Genomic DNA, 21541 nt, shown 5'->3' on the forward strand with positions numbered 1-21541 from the left:
ATCACGATGTGTGATGAAGTAAGTTTGTTTCATGTTCAACGCAGAGCCTTGGCATCAGCGAATGGATCTGGAGCGATTTGAGGTGCTGGAACAAGCTACCGCCGACGCGTGTAAACATGCCACTCACTGTTATTAAAATTGCAAAACTAAAAGAAACAGGTAAATGTTTATGCAACGATGTGTCAGTGCGCTTTCAGTCACGTTTACTTGTACACCTTTGTTAAATAACGTAACACTTTTGTAAGCGGCAGTAGACTGTATACATTGTGGTCCATTGATCGTGACCGGGCTAAATATCTCACGAAATAAGCGTCAAACGAAAGAACTACAATGAACGAAACTTCTCTAGTTTGAAGGGGGAAACCAGATGGCGCTATGATTGGACCGTTAGATGGCGCTGCCATAGGTCAAACGGATATCAACTGCGTTTTTTTTTAATAGGAACTCCCATTTTTTTATTACATATTCGTGTAGTACGTAAAGAAATATGAATGTTTTAGCTGGACCACTCTTTTCGCTTTGTGATAGATGGCGCTGTAATAGTCACAAACATATGGCTCACAATTTTAGACGAACAGTTGGTAACAGGTAGGTTTTTTTAAATTAAAATACACAACGTAGGTCCGTTTGAACATTTCGGTTGTTCCAATGTGATACATGTACCTTTGTGAACTTACCAATTCTGAGAACGCATGCTGTTACAGCGTGATTACCTGTAAATACCACATTAATGCAATAAATGCTCAAAATGATGTCCGTCAACCTCAATGCGTTTGGCAATACGTGTAACGACATTCCTCTCAACAGCGAGTAGTTCGCCTTCCGTAATGTTCGCACATGCATTGACAATGCGCTGACGCATGTTGTCAGGCGTTGTCGGTGGATCACGATAGCAAATATCCTTCAACTTTCCCCACAGAAAAAAATCCGGGGACGTCAGAACCGGTGAATGTGCGGGCCATGGTATGGTGCTTCGACGACCAATCCACCTGTCATGAAATATGCTATTCAATACCGTTTCAACCGCACGCGAGCTATGTGCCGGACATCCATAATGTTGGAAGTACATCGCCATTCTGTCGTACTGTGAAACATCTTGTAGTAACATCGGAAGAACATTACGTAGGAAATCAGCATACATTGCACCATTTAGATTGCCATTGCTAAAATGGGGGCCAATTATCCTTCCTCCCATAATGCTTCACCAAACATTAACCCACCAAGGTCGCTGATATTCCACTTGTCGCAGCCATCGTGGATTTTCCGTTGCCTAATAGTGCATATTATGTCGGTTTACGTTACCGCTGTTGGTGAATGATGCTTCGTCGCTAAATAGAACGCGTGCAAAAAATCTGTCATCGTCCCGTTATTTCTTTTGTGGCCAGTTGCAGAACTGTTCACGACGTTCAAAGACGTCGCCATGCAATTTCTGGTACATAGAAATGTGGTACGGGTGCAATCGATGTTGATGTAGCATTATCAACACCGACGTTTTTGAAATTCCCGATTGTCGCGCAATTTGTCTGCTACTGATGTGCGGACTAGCCGCGACAGCAGCTAAAAGACCTACTTGGCCATCATTTGTTGCCGGTCGTGGTTGACGTTTCACATGTGGCTGAACACTTCCTGTTTCCTTAAATAACGTAACTATCCGGCGAACGGTCCGGACACTTGGATGATGTCGTCCAGGATACCGAGCAGCATACATAGCACACGCACGTTGGGCATTTTGATCACAATAGCCATACATCAACACGATATCGACCTTTTCCGCAGTTGGTAAACGGTCCATTTTACCACGGGTAATGTATCACGAAGCAAATACCGTCCGCACTGGCGGAATGTTACGTGATACCACGTACTTGTACGTTTGTGACTATTACAGCGCCATCTATCACAAAGCGAAAAAAGTGGTCCAACTAAAACATTCATATTTCTTTACGTACTACATGAATATGTAATAAAAATGGGGGTTCCTATTTAAAAAAACAGCAGTTGATATCCGTTTGATCTATGGCAGCGCCATCTAGCGGGCCAACCATAGCGCCATCTGGTTTCCACCTTCAAGCTAGACGAGTTTCGTTCTTTGTAGATTTTTCGTTTGATATTTATTTCGTGAGATATTCGGCCCGGCCACTATCAGTGGACCACCCTGTATACACTAAAGAGCCAAAGAAACTGGTACACCTGCCTAATATCGCGTAGGGTCCCCGGGAGCACGCAAAAGTGCCGCTACACGACGTGGCATTCACTCGACTAATGTCTGAAGTAGTGCTGGGGGGAACTGACACCTTGAATCTTGCAGGGCTGATCATAAATCCGTAAGAGTAAGAGGGGGTGAAGAACAACATGTTGCAAGGCATCCCAGATGTGCTCAATAATGTTCACGTCTAGGGAGTTTGGTGGCCAGTGTTTAAACTCAGAAGAGTGTTCCTGAATCCACTCTGTAGCAATTCTGTACGTGTGGGGTGACGCACTGTCCTGCTGGACTTGCCCAAGTCCGTCGGAATGCACAATGGACATGAATGGATGCAACTGATCGGACAGGATGGTTACGTACGTGTAACCTGTCAGCGTCGTTTCTAGACGTATCAGGGATGTAATATCACTCCAACTGCACACGCCCCATACCATTACAGAGCCTCCACCAGCTTGAACAATCCCCTGCTGACAAGCGGAGTCCATGGATTCACGAGGTTGTCTCCATACCCTTACACGTCCATCTGCTCGATACAGTTGGAAAAGAGACTCGTATGACCAGGTAACATGTTTCCAGTCATTAACAGCCCAATGTCGGTGTTGATGGGCCCAGGCGAAGCGTAAAGCTTAGTGTCGTGCAGTCATCAAGGGTACACGAGTGCGCCTTCGGCTCTGAAAGCTGGTATCGATGATGATTCGTTGAATGATTCACACGCTGACACTTGTTGATGACCCAGAATTGAAATCAGCAGCAATTTGCGGAAGAGTTGCACTTTTGTCACGTTCAAAGGTTCTCTTCAGTCGTTGTTGGTCCCGTTCTTGCAGGATCTTTTTCCGGCCGCAGCGACGTCGTAGATTTCATGTTTTACCGGATTCCTGATATTCACGGTACCCTCGTGAAATGGTCGTACGGGAAAATCCCCACTTCATCGCTACCTGGGAGATGCTGTGTCTCATCGCTCGTGCGCCGACTATAACACCACATTCAAACGCACTTAAATCTTGATAACCTGCCACTGTAGCAGCAGTAATCGATCTAACAAGTGCGCCAGGCACTTGTTGACTTATACAGGGGTTGCCGACCGCAGCTCCGTATTCTGCCTGTTACATGTCTCTGTATTTGAATATGCATGCCTATACCAGTTTCTTTGGCGCTTCAGTGTATCATGATCTGTATCATGTTCAACGCGGAGTCTTGGGATCAGCGAATGGACCTTGTGGAACGGTTTGCCGGCTTTGAGGTGCTGGTCCAAGCTATTGCCGACATGCAAGGTAACCATATTCGCAAGAAGATGCGTGCCGCTGAGTCAAGATGCGCTCATTGTTATTAAAACTGCAGAAATGAAAGAAACAGATAAGTGGTCATGAAACGATGTTTCAGATCACTTTTAGCCACATTTACTTGTAACCTTTGTTAAATAAAGTGACACTTTTGTAACTGGCAGTAGACTGTTTATCAAAGTGCAATGAATTCTTGTGATTTGTTGAACGTTACTCCGTGGTCGAGTGATTAATTTTTTCTTGAAGATCTTTTACCTGCAATGCTTAACATATGATTACTAGAAGAATAATTCCGAAACGCATTAATAATGCTCAGTCAAAATGTTTTGCCAATACAACGGGTGAAAGCATAGTGCGGAGTGAAAAACAACGAAAAAGCGGAGGAACATGCAAAGGAAGCAATAACAAGAGGAATACATTCACATATAAAACCGCCACATACAGAACTGAATCGGTTATTTATGAAAGGGCTGTTGTCACGAAAAGTAAACTGTTAGGAAATTAAAAAAACTGTTTATTTTTCCTAATATTACTAAATACAACAGATTAGTTATTTTAATTCTACTAGTTGCTAATAATAACAATGATTAAAGAAAATTATGTTGTTTATGTTGCATGATAGTGCCTATCAAAGTTGTCTGACAGAAGTCCTTTCATAAACAAAGGGCTACAAACGCCCATTCATAGAGACAAAAGTAAACAAAAAAGCAATGATTGATTGAGACTTTATGAAGGCTATTTATTTTACATTAAACATTGTATACACAACTGAGATTGGCTGTAACAGATACATAAGAATGGGTTTTTAACAAACACAAATTAACATTAAAGTCTCATATCATTAAATTTCACAGTTCTTTTTCAACTTTAGGCCATTCAATCACCTCGTCATAAAAAAAAAAAAAAACGCGTTCCTCAGGTATGAATTGAACAAGCTTCTTTATATCATCCATTTTCTTTATAGCGATAGGTATTTTCAGTGTATGCTTTGTGTAGGGGTAGAGAAGTGCATTATTGTGTTGGGATAGCTAGTTTGGATGTGTTATAGAGAATTCCACTAATAAAAGCTGATACTGTTATTTTCCTTTACTTGATTGCTGGAACGAGAATTCATGGTAGTCAGAAACAGTAAAATATTCTCTCTTTCCCTTCTTTCAGATTTGGTTTCTTCTGAAACAGTACATTTTCTATAGAACTGAGGCCACCATTTTTAAAAATCCAAAATATTTTCTGTTTTTATCTAATCAACATTAAACTTCCCCTGTACCGTACACATTTCAAATACTTCTTTTATTGTGTAACATCGGTCACATTTCCTTAATTTTCTTTTGACAAGGCGAAAGACACTGTTACAGGGCAGATAAGAATAGTCCCTTATGGGCAGTATGTATACAGTCTTTTTTAATCTTCCACTGACTGTAAGAGAAAATAGGAACCTAATCATTGTGTGATTTTTGTTTTGACCTGCACAGTTATCACTGTAAAGGTACAATTTATCAACATTTTCTGGTATATAATCATTGATATACTTCATTAGAAAAGAGCAAACTTAATTTCTGCCCTTGCCTGCAACTCTTTGGTGGTACAAGTAAAAGGATGCTGTGTCAGTACTGCTGTTGTGGATACAAAATGGATAAACTGACAGCTACCTAACGTAACAGACACCCTGAACTGGAATTGTGGACAAAGAAATGTTTTCCATGTAATCAAAACACAGCAACTTATGTCTGCAGGGAGACAAAATTCCATGTCGCCCAGCGTGGGGCTCGAACCCACGACCCTGAGATTAAGAGTCTCATGCTCTACCGACTGAGCTAGCCGGGCTTCCTGGATTTACAGGCGACGGATTGAACGTCAAAAACTATTCTTTTGGGTGGGGTAGACCCTTATAGAATCTCTCCATGCTGTTTAATGTTTATCTGGCGTAACACACGTCACGTATTTCAGTTTTATTGCTATCATGTTCTGCACAGTATTGTTTTGTTTCACGTAATGAAGTGTAAAATTTGTCACCCCTCCTTTTATGCAAAAGTAACTGTGCAACAACTACTCGTTTTGCTGTGTCATTAAGGTGAAGGTTTTTGATTCGCGTATTAAGCGTCTCACACTCACACTCACAGCAGGTGTCAATTTGGAGCCTTCCAAACCGATAGTTAAAATGTTCGTTGAATAACTTTTACATCACGACCACGATATTTTTCTAAAAACATGTTGTACATTTTCTTTATGTTAAGCATTGTGTCCAAATATTGTATTTCTTTCAACTAGTAGTGACTAGTTTCTAGGGGGAATGACTTAATGTGGTCTTTGATCGAAACCTAGGCCTCCTACTTTTCACTGGGTGGGCTTCTGTTAATGATTGATAAAATAAGTATTGTTCATCTTTGCTTGCAAAAGCTTCCGCCTCTGCTAAGAATGTCAATTTGGTCCTCCTCAGAAAACATGTTGAAACATTTCATTCTGCACCTACAAAATGCAGGATAAGTTAGTCCCATTTCTTTTAAAATCAGTTTTAAGATGTAAGACTTGAAGATATAGGCTAAGTTAGGGCTCATGTACAACAACAAAACTCAATAAATTGAAGCATAACCTACAACACGAACCTACAGAACTGTCTATATCTAAGGTATTTCAAAATAAATAAATCAGCTTACGAGCATGGTGTCCCTGTTTTTCGTGCTTGAGAAACATTCTCTTTATAATTAATATACTCATCACCACGGATTCTTCCTTTTTTTTTAGACGATTTACTTTGTAGTTCTCGATCTTGCGAACTCCTCTTTTACGTTTATTACCTTCCACTACGTCATTATCACTCTCTGACAATTTTAGGAGCACACGAAATCTTCTTAACAACTCTTAGATTAATTTTATGTTAAAGATATCACTTGAAACCAACCTACAGCAATAACAGTCACAATGAAGAGAGAGGAACAGAACTAAAAACTACACAGACTAGTGAACAGAAACAACTAGTTACTTGACCACTGCTGCCAACCGTGCTTTATTTAAGAAAGGGCTCTTGTCATTAACATGAGCCCTTTCATAAATTGCCGATTCAATTTTAAGGAGACTGGACTTCACCAAGGAAGTTAAAGGGCAGTCACTACGCAGCAGTTGAAGCCAAGATCCCATCGAAATCTTGCTTTCACAAACAAACTACAGCAGAAGAAGCATCTCCAGTTTAATAAGGATGTGGCTAAACTATGGGAATTTTCCAAGCCATCTGTACCGTCTCGGTCTTCGTGATGCGCCTTATTGTCAGTGTATAAATGAAGTAGTTGCTCATGTGAACCACCTACTTGTTTGTCCCCCTTAAGGAATCACCAAGAGGAACTACTGAGTAATCCGTGACGGAAAAGTGTACCTCTCCCAGTGTCTAATAGCACTCACTTGGGATCAGGAGTAGTTTCCATCTACGAAATAGTGATAAATTAACTCAACAAAAGTGCATGTTCACAATAAGAAAAGTCCTACGTACATTCATAGAAAAATATAACATCAATGAATGAAAAATTGAGATTTCAGATGTCAGCAATAATTATTGATTAGATTGGATTAGATTTACTTTCATTCCAATCGATCCGTAGTGAGGAGGTCCTCCAGGATGTGGAACATGTCAGAAAAACAACAATACATGACAAATATTTACAACTAAAACAAATAAGCTAATGTACCATTCCACAGGTCCCAAGTGGAATGATCGGCAGTTTTTAATGAACACTAAGAGTCATTTTACAAATACTAATGCACTGAATTTAAAATAAAAAAGTTTTTTATTTATTTATAAGGTAATAAACATGTAATACAACTACTGTAATACTTATTTACAATAAACACATTACTGCACTGAAATGGTGCAGAAGTTAGATTATACTTACTTACACACACACACACACACACAAATTTTCAGTGAACACATTACTGCACTGAAATTGTGCAGAAGTTATGTTGTACTTATATACAAATCAGTTGGTTTTACTAAGAAATTCATCAATGGAGTAGAAGGAGTTGGCCACCAATAAATCCTTTAGGCTTCTCTTAAACTGAATTTCATTGGTTATTAAGCTTTTTATGGCTGCTGGCAAGTTATTGAAAATGTGTGTTCCTGAATAATGCACACCTTTTTGTACAAGACTAAGTGACTTTAAATCCTTGTGAAGATTATTCTTATTTCTAGTATTGATTCCATGAATTGAGCTGTTGGTTTGAAAAAGTGATATATTTTTAATGACAAATTTCATTAAGGAATAAATATATTGGGAAGCTGTAGTTAGTATCCCTAGTTCCCTAAACAGGCTTCTGCAGGATGTTCTTGAGTTCACACCACATATAATTCTTACTGCACGTTTTTGTGCCCAGAAAACTTTAGCTTGGCTTGATGAATTACCCCAAAAAATAATCCCATATGACATTATGGAATGAAAGTAAGCATAATATGCCAGCTTTTTCATTTTTATATCCCCTATATCTGACAAAATTCGCATTGCAAACAGAGATTTGTTAAGACGCTTCAGCAGTTCTGTGGTGTGCTCCTCCCAGTTGAATTTATTATCAAGCTGTAATCCCAAGAATTTAACACTGTCCACTTCTTCTATCTTCTTGTCATCGTATGTTAGACATATAGTCTTGGGACACCCCTTACAAGTTCTGAACTGCATGTAGTGTGTTTTTTCAAAGTTTAGTGACAAAGAATTGGCTAGGAACCAGTGATTAATGTCCACAAATATTTTATTGGCTGATCTTTCTAAGACTACAGATAATTTGCTATTTATTGCAATGTTTGTATCATCGGCAAACAAAACAAACTTGGTATCTGGTAATGTTACTGATGAAAGGTCATTGATATACACAAGAAAAACTAAGAGCCCCAAAATGGAACCTTGTGGGACCCCACATGTAATTAGTTCCCAGTTGGATGATGCCTGATAGCTTGATACATGTCTCTTTCCTAATAACACCCTTTGTTTCCTGCCAGAGATATAAGATTTGAACCATTTTGCAGCATTTCCTGTTACGCTATAATATTCTAGTTTACTTAAAAGGATATTGTGATTTACACAGTCAATCACAATCACAATCACAAAATATGTCAGTTGCCTGCAATTTTTTGTCTAATGAATTAAGCACATTTTCACTGTAAGTTTAGATAGCCTTCTCAATATCAGAACCTTTTAGAAATCCGAACTGTGACTTTGACAGTATGTTATTTGAGATAAGATAGTTATAAAGACGACTGTACATTACTTTTTCGAAAATTTTTGAGAATGCTGGCAACAGTGAAATTGGACAGAAATTTGATGCTATTTCTTTATCTCCCTTCTTAAACAGTGGCTTAACTTCAGCATATTTCAGCCATTCAGGAAATATTCCACTGATAAACGACTGGTTACACAGATAGCTTAATATGTTACTTAGCTCAGAATCACATTCTTTAATTAACTTTGTTGATATTTCATCATACCCACTAGATGTTTTTGATTTTAAAGACTTTATGATGGACATTATTTCTGTTGGGGTAGTGAGGGTCAAATTCATATTATGGAAGTTACTTGAAATGTCTGGTCTAAGGTAATCCATAGCAGCATCTACCGAACCTGACAACCCCATCTTTTCAGTAACAGTTATAAAATGTTTGTTAAAAAGTTCTGCAACACTATACACATCTGTCACCAATGTATCATTTACTCTTAATGCTATTTGTTCCTCTTCATGTCTGGTTCTACCGGTCTCCTCCTTCACTATATCCCATATTGTCTTTATTTTGTTATCTGATATGACTATCTTTTCCTTGTAATATATTTGCTTTGACATCCGTATTACAGTCTTTAATATTTTGCAGTATTTCTTATAATGTGCTATAGCATCAACATTGGAAATGTTTCCGATTGACAGATACAGTTTTCGTTTTGTTTTACAAGATACCCCTATTCCTCGAGTAATCCATGGCTTCTTTGTAGATTTTGCTCTAACGTTGGTAAGTTTTGGGGGAAAGCAGTGTTCGAATAAGGTAAGCACTTTATTAGCAAAAATGTTATATTTTTCATTCATGCCATGAGCACTGTAAACATCAGTCCAGTGAATGTCTCTGAGGAGTGTCCTAAAATAATCAATTTTTGGCTTACTGATTACCCTCTTGAGCTCAGATATAACAGATTTTATATCCTGTTCAGTATTAACATTTAACAGAAGGAACTGCATGTCATGGTCTGAGAGGCCATTGACTATTGGTTTTGCAATATAATTTTGTTCATTGGACTTTTCTATAAAGATATTATCAATGGCTGTTTGTGAGCAAGTGGCTATCCTAGTGGGGAACTTTACTGTGGGAATTAAGTTGAATGATAGTGTTACTAACTCAAATAAGTTCTTATTGGGAGAGTCTTTAAGGAAATCTACATTGAAATCACCAGCAACCACTATTTCTTTGTTTTTGGTTGTTAAATGGGCCAGTACAGCTTCAAGGTGGTTTACAAACAGATTAAAGTTACCTGCAGGTGCTCAATATACACTTAATATTATGAAAGATTTTTTGTGAAAATCTAATTCTGTTGCACATGCTTCCATATGCTGTTCTAGGCAAAATTTATGAATGTCTATGTTCTTAAATTTATGACAGTTCCTGATGAATGTGGCAACTCCTCCTTTCTCCATTTCTGATCTACAAAAGTGAGATGCTAACCTAAACCCTGTAACACTTAAAAGTTCTATACCAGTGGTCACATGATGTTCAGAGAGGCAGATTATGTCAGCTGGGTTTGAAGACTCTAATTCATCTATGCAGATAGTTAATTCATTAATTTTATTTCTCAGTCCTCGAATATTTTGATGCAATAAAGATAGCTGACATTTCACATTGACTGAGTTAAAATTGGGTGGAGTTAAAATATCTGCTGACAGTTGAAAATTCTTAGCCAATGGCTGTTTATGCTGATGTAATAAGGTGGAATTATGTTTTTTGATTTCTTTCTCAAACTGAAGGTTTGTCTCAGTTCTAACCTCTCTTAAAATTTGCTTTCTTTCCGTCCTCCCTACCCTAAAAAAGGGTCTTTTCTGAATCCTATAACCACTGGTATTTTACCACTCATGACAGTGCCTCCCCCCTTTAACTTTCCTGCTATTTCCCCAGCCAATTTACCCTTCCCCTTCCTGTTGAGGTGAAGGCCATGCCTAGTATAATCCCACCTACTGAGAGAATCAACATGAACCACACCAATGTGTGACCCCGCACCCGACATGAGCAGCCGTTCCAGCTCCAAATTAACTTTCTTGACAGAAGAGTTCAAATGAGGTCGGTCATGGCGCCCAAGAACAGATACAAACTCAACACTAGTATGCTTCGATGCTGATGCAATCTTCGCCAGGTCACACTCTATACTGTACCCAGGATCTCTGTCAATACTGTTTCCTGCCCCACCCACTATAACCACGGTGTCTTCCTTAGTGAAATCTTTGCAAAGTGATCCTAAATTCTCTGTCACCTGCTCCAGACCAACACTAGGTTTAAAAAAATTGGTGACCTGGTATTCTGATCCTAGTTCATCCTTCAAAAGTTGGCCAACATCATTGTATTACTATTATAAAAATTGAATCTACACACTCATTGTTATTGTACGATCACCCGAGCACCTTAATACTGATATTCTTAATGTACACTCCTGGAAATGGAAAAAAGAACACATTGACACCGGTGTGTCAGACCCACCATACTTGCTCCGGACACTGCGAGAGGGCTGTACAAGCAATGATCACACGCACGGCACAGCGGACACACCAGGAACCGCGGTGTTGGCCGTCGAATGGCGCTAGCTGCGCAGCATTTGTGCACCGCCGCCGTCAGTGTCAGCCAGTTTGCCGTGGCATACGGAGCTCCATCGCAGTCTTTAACACTGGTAGCATGCCGCGACAGCGTGGACGTGAACCGTATGTGCAGTTGACGGACTTTGAGCGAGGACGTATAGTGGGCATGCGGGAGGCCGGGTGGACGTACCGCCGAATTGCTCAACACATGGGGCGTGAGGTCTCCACAGTACATCGATGTTGTCGCCAGTGGTCGGCGGAAGGTGCACGTGACCGTCGACCTGGGACCGGACCGCAGCGACGCACGGATGCACGCCAAGACCGTAGGATCCTACGCAGTGCCGTAGGGGACCGCACCGCCACTTCCCAGCAAATTAGGGACACTGTTGCTCCTGGGGTATCGGCGAGGACCATTCGCAACCGTCTCCATGAAGCTGGGCTACGGTCCCGCACACCGTTAGGCCGTCTTCCGCTCACGCCCCAACATCGTGCAGCCCGCTTCCAGTGGTGTCGCGACAGGCGTGAATGGAGGGACGAATGGAGACGTGTCGTCTTCAGCGATGAGAGTCGCTTCTGCCTTGGTGCCAATGATGGTCGTATGCGTGTTTGGCGCCATGCAGGTGAGCGCCACAATCAGGATTGCATACGACCGAGGCACACAGGGCCAACACCCGGCATCATGGTGTGGGGAGCGATCTCCTACACTGGCCGTACACCACTGGTGATCGTCGAGGGGACACTGAATAGTGCACGGTACATCCAAACCGTCATCGAACCCATCGTTCTACCATTCCTAGACCGGCAAGGGAACTTGCTGTTCCAACAGGACAATGCACGTCCGCATGTATCCCGTGCCACCCAACGTGCTCTAGAAGGTGTACGTCAACTACCCTGGCCAGCAAGATCTCCGGATCTGTCCCCCATTGAGCATGTTTGGGACTGGATGAAGCGTCGTCTCACGCGGTCTGCACGTCCAGCACGAACGCTGGTCCAACTGAGGCGCCAGGTGGAAATGGCATGGCAAGCCGTTCCACAGGACTACATCCAGCATCTTTACGATCGTCTCCATGGGAGAATAGCAGCCTGCATTGCTGCGAAAGGTGGATATACACTGTACTAGTGCCGACATTGTGCATGCTCTGTTGCCTGTGTCTATGTGCCTGTGGTTCTGTCAGTGTGATCATGTGATGTATCTGACCCCAGGAATGTGTCAATAAAGTTTCCCCTTCCTGGGACAATGAATTCACGGTGTTCTTATTTCAATTTCCAGGAGTGTATATTTTATATGAGTGATTGTATGGCAAAAGACCTATAAAGAACTAATAATTTACGTTGACTTTAATTTTCAGCAGCAGATATTAAAATGTGACATAAAAGGTCTACAAGCTATCTGTTACTGTTATTACGATGTGTAACTATCAGAAAGAACTAGGTGATAAGAAATACCTAAAATTTAAAAGGAAATTTTAAAATTCATTTGAAGAACCAATTTAAAAACGCTGAGAATATATCAAGAAGTTGCGCCTGAAGCCTCCACGCCTATGCTGCACTCGTTTACCATCTCCGGTTCTCATAGTAACCGCATTATATAACAGCGAGGTACAAGGTGACAATTATTGAACTGTACGACATAAAACCATCATAACCTCTGAACGATTTGCATTAGGAAGTTCAAACACCATGTTTGGCCGCGGGGCGTGATGGGAATTAGAATGCGCTGTACGGTTTAGTGACGAAGCCCACTTTCATTGGATGGCTTCCTCAATAAACAAAACTGGCGCATTTTTGGGACTGAGAATCATTTCGTGATCGACTAGTCTCTTCATTCTCAATGGGTGACTGTGTGATGTGCAATGTCCAGTCACGGAATAATCGGTGCGATATTCCTTGATGGCACGGTGATTCCCGAACGGTACCTGAAGGTTTTGGAAGATTATTTCATCTCCATTATCCAAAGTGACCCTGATTTCGACAAGATGTGGTCCATGCAAGACGGAACTCGACCCCATCGAAGCAGGAGAGTGTTTAATGTCCTGGAGTAGCACTTTGGGGACCGCATTCTGGCTTTGGGGTACCTAGAGGCCACTGGCATATGCTTCGATTGGCCGCCATATTCTCCGGATCTGAACACATGCGACACCCTTTTGTGGGGCTATATTAAAGACAAGGTGTACAGCAATAACCCCAAAACCATTGCTGAGCGTAAAACAGCCATTCAGCAGGTCATCGAAAACATCAATGTTCCGACATTTCGGCGGGTCATGTAGAATTTCGCTATTCGTGTGCGCTACATCATCACCAATGACGGCAGGCATATCGAACATGTCATAAGCTAAATCCGAATATCTGTAGTGAAGTTTACATGTTGAATAAAGTATGTGCACGCCGTAGTTTGTAGCTAATTTACAGTATTAAGCGAAAATTTCCAATTGAAAAAGTCAGAAGTATTGTGCCCCTTTTTCTTTAAAGCCTTTCTCAATTCGAACCTGCACTAATCATCAATTTTTCGAAAACAAACCTCATTTAGTAAAAGCAGATTATTACAAAGATAATTTACACAATTCACACATGGTAATAACATTGTAATGGAAGACTTTTTATTTATTACGATTTGTTGAGATTTTCTAGAAATTGTTGTAACTGTATTAAACAGTAGACTTAGCAGTGCTGAGTGTGACAGGAAATGCTGTGGTTATAAGGATTGGTAAATAACCTGGGTTTGTTTGATTGCTAGGCTACTCGCGAGAAATTGTTCGGTGAAGTTTTTGGAATTGCGCTGCGCTTGAGGTGGATGGGAACTTTTGCAAAATTTTGCCGAAATAGTCTCCATTCTTTTCTTCGTCGTTCCCTTCCGCAGCCCTTTTCGAACTGTAGAAAGAAACTGTTCTAGCAGTCGGGCACGGATTCCAGTTCCAAATAAACATGGCTGCTGTGCACTGCCCCACATCTGTACCTAATTCTTACAATGGTTTTACCTCCTCCTACTGCACAGTTTAATCACAGCGGTAGTTTACCATTTATCTAGGAGAGAGGTGAAAAAGTCGGTGGAATTTCAAGATCGAAAAAGTATTCTTTACAGGATTTGAGGCTTCGTCACACTAAGAGGTGCAGCGCAAAACAACATGAAGTTATGCTACATCAGTCGTAAGACTGTTAACAGTCAGTTCTGTCGGCTAATTTCAGGATTGTTTTGGGGAGTTTGAATGCTGGTCATCGGCTTCATTTTATCCAAAAAATTAATTATTGTAACACATTTTTCAACTTTAATTAAGCCACTCGACATTAAAAAATATTGATTGTTTGATGACACTGTTGTGTAATTTGAAGCACACTCTGACTTCATCGCATTTTTAGTATGACGGAGAATATTTTAATCAGACGGGCGGTGTCGTGATAGGGAGCCCACTAGCTCCATTTACGAGGGTCGGTCAAAAAGTAATGCCTCCCATTTTTTTTTCTACTTAAAGAAATTAAGTTAAGTGAAAAATTTGAATTTGGCGCCATTCCTCAAACCTTCTTCTGCAATCCACTGCAGTAGTAACTTTCTGTGTCAACAGGTGGCAGCACAGCAGAAGTTTGTAAGATGGCCGACATCGATGTTCGTTTGAGACAGCGTTGTGTGATTGAATTCTTGAATGCAGAAGGTGAAACGCCCATACGCATTCATGAAAGACTGAAGAAGGTGTATGGTGTTGTGACAGTGGATGTCAGCACTGTTAGACGATGGGTTCGTCGTTGTAAGGAAGCTGAAGGGCAAACACCGTTGACTGACGAAAAGCGGAGCGGCAGGCCGGTGAGTGCAGTGACTCCACACAACATTCAGCAAGTTGATGACATCATTCGTGGTGACCGTCGGGTGACTGCAGATGAAGTGTGTCGCATTATTTCTCTTAGTAAAGGCAGTGTGATCACGATTATTAAACAATTGGGGTACTCAAAAGTTTGTGCACGGTGGGTTCCAAGAATGTTAACCGATCAGAATAAAGAGGCAAGGAAAACAATAGCCTCCCAACACTTGCAGCGCTTCCGTTTGGAGGGAGATGAGTTTCTGAAAAAAATTGTGACCGGGGACGAAACATGGGTGCATTTTTTTGAACCCGAATCAAAGAGGCAGTCAATGGAGTGGCGTCACACAAGCTCGCCGAGGAAGAAAAAATTCAAAACTGTGCGATCGTCAGGGAAAGTTATGGCAACAGTTTTCTGGGATACAGAGGGTGTGATTCTGGTTGATTTTTTGGAGCAGGGATGCACAATAAATTCTGTTCAATACGTCACAACCCTCAACAAACTTAAAGCACGTCTTCAGCGAGTTCGCCCAACAAAATCAATGGCAGATGTTCTTCTTTTGCATGACAATGCAAGACCACACACCAGTTGTCACACCTCTGACGAGATTGTCAAAATTGGATGGGAAGTTTTGCCTCATCCCCCATACAGCCCTGACCTGGCACCATCAGACTTCCATCTGTTCGGGCCACTAAAAGAAGCTCATCGTGGGATTCATTTTGAAGATGAGGAGGCCGTCAAAACATCCGTGCGTCAATGGCTTAGGAAGCAGAGCTGTGATTTTTACCGTGCTGGGATACATGCCCTTGTTCAAAGATGGACCAAAACTGCAGAGATGGGCGGAGATTACATTGAAAAATGACAAAATGATCCTCAATGTTGTGGTTTTCAACCTATGTAATTGCATTTAAATTTCCTGACAATTAAACGTCGAAAAAAAATAGGAGGCATTACTTTTTGACTGACCCTCGTATAACCGATCTGTTTATGGAGTACTCTGGGGACATCGTCCTGGACATGGCTCCTGCAATGCCTAGCTGCTTTTATGGTTGTGGTCGGCGACATGTTCGCTGTCTGATCTCACTGACGTGAAAAGCTGGGAGAATTCTTGGATTACATCAATAATATCCGCGAGAACATCTAGCTCACGACAAAGGTAGAGACAGATGATACCTTGCCGTTCCTTGATGACATCGTCCGCCGTAAAGCAAATAGGTGTCTCAGCCACAGTGTTTACCGGAAACCCACCCACACCGACCGATATCTGAACGCTAACAGCTATCACCATTCATCTCAGAAACGTTCTGTTTTGAGGACCTTGATGCATCTAGCGGAAGCCGTATCAGACGCTGAAATCCTGCCGATGTAACTGAGCCACTTAAGGAAAGTATTCAAGGAAGACAGCTACAACAACCGCCAGATTCCGCTAGCTATCTTTTCAAAAACACGGAGGCAGAAGGACCCCGAGGAGCACACTAAGAAGCTTGCGTTTTTGCCGTTCTGTGGCTCAGTAACATGTAAGAATAGACGACTCCTAAAGAGGCATAAAATCGATTCGATCTTCAGTACTCCAACAAAAATTCGACAGCCTTTTTTTTTAGCCCTGGGAAAGATGAGGTAGGCCTCAGAACGCCAGGAGTATCTAAAATACCATGTGGGTGTGGAGAGTCTTACGTCAGATAGACCGTGCGTGCTGTTGAACAGCGCTGCGTAGAACACGAGAGATGCTTTCGACTTCAGTTCTCTGAGAAACCAATGGTAGCAGAGCATGCTCTAGAAAACAACGACTCTGTACTATTGTGCATATAAGTAATTCTTTTCATCTGATTTTACGATAAACTTGTGTAATTGATGTTCTGATTTCATTTCTTCCTGTTTCATGCCATTATGTTAAGAAAACTGTAAATAAGTTTCAATGTGAATATTAATGTTTATGTCAAATGTCAAGTAATATTGTAATAGAATTGAAATGTAACAAATGTTGAAACTGTTGTAAGATGTTTAAAATTGTAACTGTGCGTCTGATACATACGTAGGCAATGTGTTAGGATATGTAGAATGCAAAACCTCGGGTGAATACCTGGTCCGTCAGGGAGCGGTAAAAGGTGGATGGCAGGCGAGCGCGGGAAAATGCGCGCGGGCACTGCACGGCACAACGGACACAGTAGTAGCTGGAGTTTGGCACTGGTTTGAGCAACACCTTCTGGATAGAGAAGGCTCTTCTGGGATACATAAATGACCGGTATACTTGAAACGGCAATAAAAACTAAACGAGCAGCGATAGAAATACACCGTTTGTTGCAATAGGCTTGGGACAACAGTACATTTTCAGGCAGACAAACTTTCGAAATTACAGTAGTTACAATTTTCAACAACAGATGGCGCTGCAAGCGATGTGAACGATATAGAAGACAACGCAGTCTGTGGGTGCGCCATTCTGTACGTCGTCTTTCTGCTATAAGCGTGTGCTGTTCACAATGTGCACGTGTGCTGTAAACAACATGGTTTATTCCTTAGAACAGAGGATTTTTCTGGTGTTGGAATTCCACCGCCTAGAACACAGTGTTGTTGCAACAAGACGAAGTTTTCAACGGAGGTTTAATGTAACCAAAGGACCGAAAAGCGATACAATAAAGGATCTGTTTGAAAAATTTCAACGGACTGGGAACGTGACGGATGAACGTGCTGGAAAGGTAGGGCGACCGCGTACGGCAACCACAGAGGGCAACGCGCAGCTAGTGCAGCAGGTGATCCAACAGCGGCCTCGGGTTTCCGTTCGCTGTGTTGCAGCTGCGGTCCAAATGACGCCAACGTCCACGTATCGTCTCATGCGCCAGAGTTTACACCTCTATCCATACAAAATTCAAACGCGGCAACCCCTCAGCGCCGCTATCATTGCTGCACGAGAGACATTCGCTAACGATATAGTGCACAGGATTGATGACGGCGATATGCATGTGAGCAGCATTTGGTTTACTGACGAAGCTTATTTTTACCTGGACGGCTTCGTCAATAAACAGAACTGGCGCATATGGGGAACCGAAAAGCCCCATGTTGCAGTCCCATCGTCCCTGCATCCTCAAAAAGTACTGGTCTGGGCCGCCATTTCTTCCAAAGGAATCATTGGCCCATTTTTCAGATCCGAAACGATTACTGCATCACGCTATCTGGACATTCTTCGTGAATTTGTGGCGGTACAAACTGCCTTAGACGACACTGCGAACACCTCGTGGTTTATGCAAGATGGTGCCCGGCCACGTCACACGGCCGACGTCTTTAATTTCCTGAATGAATATTTCGATGATCGTGTGATTGCTTTGGGCTATCCGAAACATACAGGAGGTGGCGTGGATTGGCCTCCCTATTCGCCAGACATGAACCCCTGTGACTTCTTTCTGTGGGGACACTTGAAAGACCAGGTGTACCGCCAGAATCCAGAAACAATTGAACAGCTGAAGCAGTACATCTCATCTGCATGTGAAGCCATTCCGCCAGACTCGTTGTCAAAGGTTTCGGGTAATTTCATTCAGAGACTACGCCATATTATTCCTACGCATGGTGGATATGTGGAAAATATCGTACTATAGAGTTTCCCAGACCGCAGCGCCATCTGTTGTTGAAAATTGTAACTACTGTAATTTCGAAAGTTTGTCTGCCTGAAAATGTACTGTTGTTCCAAGCATATTGCAACAAACGGTGTATTTCTATCGCTGCTCGTTTAGTTTTTATTGCCGTTTCAAATATACCGGTCATTTTTGAAACACCCTGTAGCTTCACTGAGCCTCGGGTATGCCGTTCCAACGCCCATACAGCATAGCAAAATTCCATAGGCACTAAATGGAAAAGTATTGCGACGCTAAGAAGAATACTAGCAGGTTGAATCTTTTAGTACTGTATTCGTATGGATCAGAGAGTGAACTGTGTTTGTTTGGTGCAATAATAACCTAAATTTTACCAGAACTTTTCCATAATTTAATTATCCTCACAACTAATCTAGACAGGGTCCTTTCCAAACGTTGTGCAATCCGAGTGCCCCGAAATGAAAATTAAAAATTGTGTTAATAATAATTATTTGTAGAGCTAGCGATATTAGAATGGTTATAGAAATGTTTTGTTAATGGACCAGTAAATAAATAGCGAAGGTCTAACGAAGTCGAAAGATAACTTTAGTATTGATATAGTAATGAAGTTTGATATAGTAATGAAGTTTGTTTCGAGACAGATTTAAAGGCATTTAAATGAGCAATAAATAAGATGAAAAGAGTAGTAACTTATATACTGGAAATCTTGAATGAATAATAAATTCAGTAATCATTTTTTTAAAATACAGCGTTCATAACAGTTTCAGGGTCCCCCTTCATTCATTTGAATTCTGAAGTGTTCTAAATTGGTTTGACCAGCAAAAGTTAAAGTCAATATAAAAGTCAAAATTTATCAGTGTTTTATCTTTATCAAAATTGACATTTTGTGTGTGGCATGAAAATACAATTGCTAGGCTAACCAATGCCCGATTTTAATCAGATTAATAGACAGTATAAAGTTTTGTAGTAAACATTAGAGTGTAGTGTTATGTATTCATGATTTTCCATATCAGTACCGAACGTGAATCTATCAGTTCAATAGATTTTCTGGTTCTAAAATTCTACTATATTATGCAGTGTTACAACTTCTTGTTCTGCATGAATATATACCAACTTGTACAGGGAAGAAACTCAGTTAATGCCTAATTAGGCTGGCGACCGTATTATTGTCACATTGGTAGCATCTTCTGGTTTGCTTTTGATCCATCCTGACGTGTGATTGCATTTCGAACTTACTTGACATACGTCAAGTATAATAATAATAATTGTTAGTACAGAGTGGATGTAAGTCTGATTTGGCACCATTCAGGTACACGCGGTCGATATCTATGCGAAAATCCTTTCTCATAAGGTGAATCCCGCTCACTTACCATAGCACAGGCTTTAACGAGTAATGTGTCAGGGATTACAAACGGACACAGTATTGCATTCAAAGAGACCTGAGTTATTATACAGACTAATAGTTTCTGGGCTATGTTAATAAAAGAAACGATCGAGATAAAAATTTGTGACAACATCCTGAATACAGGTAGCGGCTGCAGGTAACTAAGCACGGCTTCGGACACGGCCATGGGAAGGATTAAGCGGGTGAGGAGGGCGCGCGACGAAAACATGGCCTTATATGGTATGCAGCATCAGTGATGTCACAGAAGGCAGCGCGGCTGTACAAGGTCGGTAGCAACTAGAAAGCAATCATCACTTGACGATGGCCGAGGAGTACTCGGCCGAAAGCTCGTGAATTTAAGAAACTTGACGCGGCTGGAAGTTCGAGAGAATTTTATCAGTACATATCACCGCGAAACCATCCATTCGTACAGCGTCTATTATGACTGCTTCTATTTTCACACAATATTCTATTTAGGACTGCGATTAGTTGATTTCAGTTATCCTTTCTAAAAAAATTAATATCTTTCCATCACAAATTATGACTAAAAAATAAAAGATATTCAAATTCCATTAATTATACTCTCAGAGTGACTTCCAGGACGTTGGTTATTACTTTGAAACAAACGGGACATTGGCAGTGCAACTGTTCTGCCACTTAAGGTATACCAACTGCACCATACATAAAAACACTGATTTATTAACATACGAGAGCTTGTAAATAGACGAAAAGGTAGATAATGTGACACTATATTTCCGAAAAGCGCTGAACACTGTACCAGGTCGTAGAGAAATCATCAAGACTCGGTCACAGAGAGTATCTTTACAGTTATCCGATGGGTTCTATGCCCATTGACTGAGAGGGCCTAGTACATTCCGCTGGACGACGAATATGCAACAGAAACTGAAGTAGCGCCTGGAACCGTAATAGGACCAACAATGTTCTTAGTATGCCTAAACGATGTAACATGTTATGTCTGCAGAAGCATCGGATTGTTAACTGACGACGCTGTAGTCTACAGGACAGTATTGTCTTGTACAATCATAAGGAAATGTAAAAGCAAAAATGGTTCAAATGGTTCGGAGCACTATGGGACTTAACTTCTAAGGTCATCAGTCCCCTAGAACTTAAAACTACTTAAACCTAACTAACCTAAGGACATCACACACATCCATGCCCGAGGCAGGATTCGAACCTGCGGCCGTAGCAGTCGCGCGGTTCCAGACTGTAGCGCCTAGAACCGCTCGGCCACCCAACAATATTTCCGCTTAGTGTAATGAACAGTAGCTGCCTTTAAATTATGATAAATGTTGGTTAAGATCATAACAAAGCGAATTTATGCGATAGAACCCGATTACTAGATTAGTAATGAACATCTGGAGTACGTGACTAAAACGAGATCTGAAGTGGAACTAACAAATGAAATCCGTAGTAGGAGTTCCATGGGATACTGTGCATTTGGAAAGGAAACCGCGTACAACATACTAGGACCACTAGCTCTAGTGCAGCG

At 41.3% G+C, this 21541-nt stretch overlaps 1 protein-coding gene and 1 non-coding gene across 2 annotated transcripts in view; both read right to left on the bottom strand.

Moving 5' to 3' along the window:
- LOC126153905 (uncharacterized) overlaps positions 1 to 21541 on the bottom strand; it is a 198989-nt gene that overhangs the window by 144181 nt on the left and 33267 nt on the right. The gene's annotated exons all lie outside the window — the stretch shown is intronic.
- Trnak-cuu (transfer RNA lysine (anticodon CUU)) lies at positions 5232 to 5304 on the bottom strand. Its single transcript has one exon. It is a non-coding gene; the product is annotated as a tRNA-Lys (tRNA).

This window comes from Schistocerca cancellata, chromosome 2 (assembly GCF_023864275.1).
Source record: "Schistocerca cancellata isolate TAMUIC-IGC-003103 chromosome 2, iqSchCanc2.1, whole genome shotgun sequence".
In the NCBI taxonomy this organism is placed as follows: domain Eukaryota; kingdom Metazoa; phylum Arthropoda; class Insecta; order Orthoptera; family Acrididae; genus Schistocerca; species Schistocerca cancellata.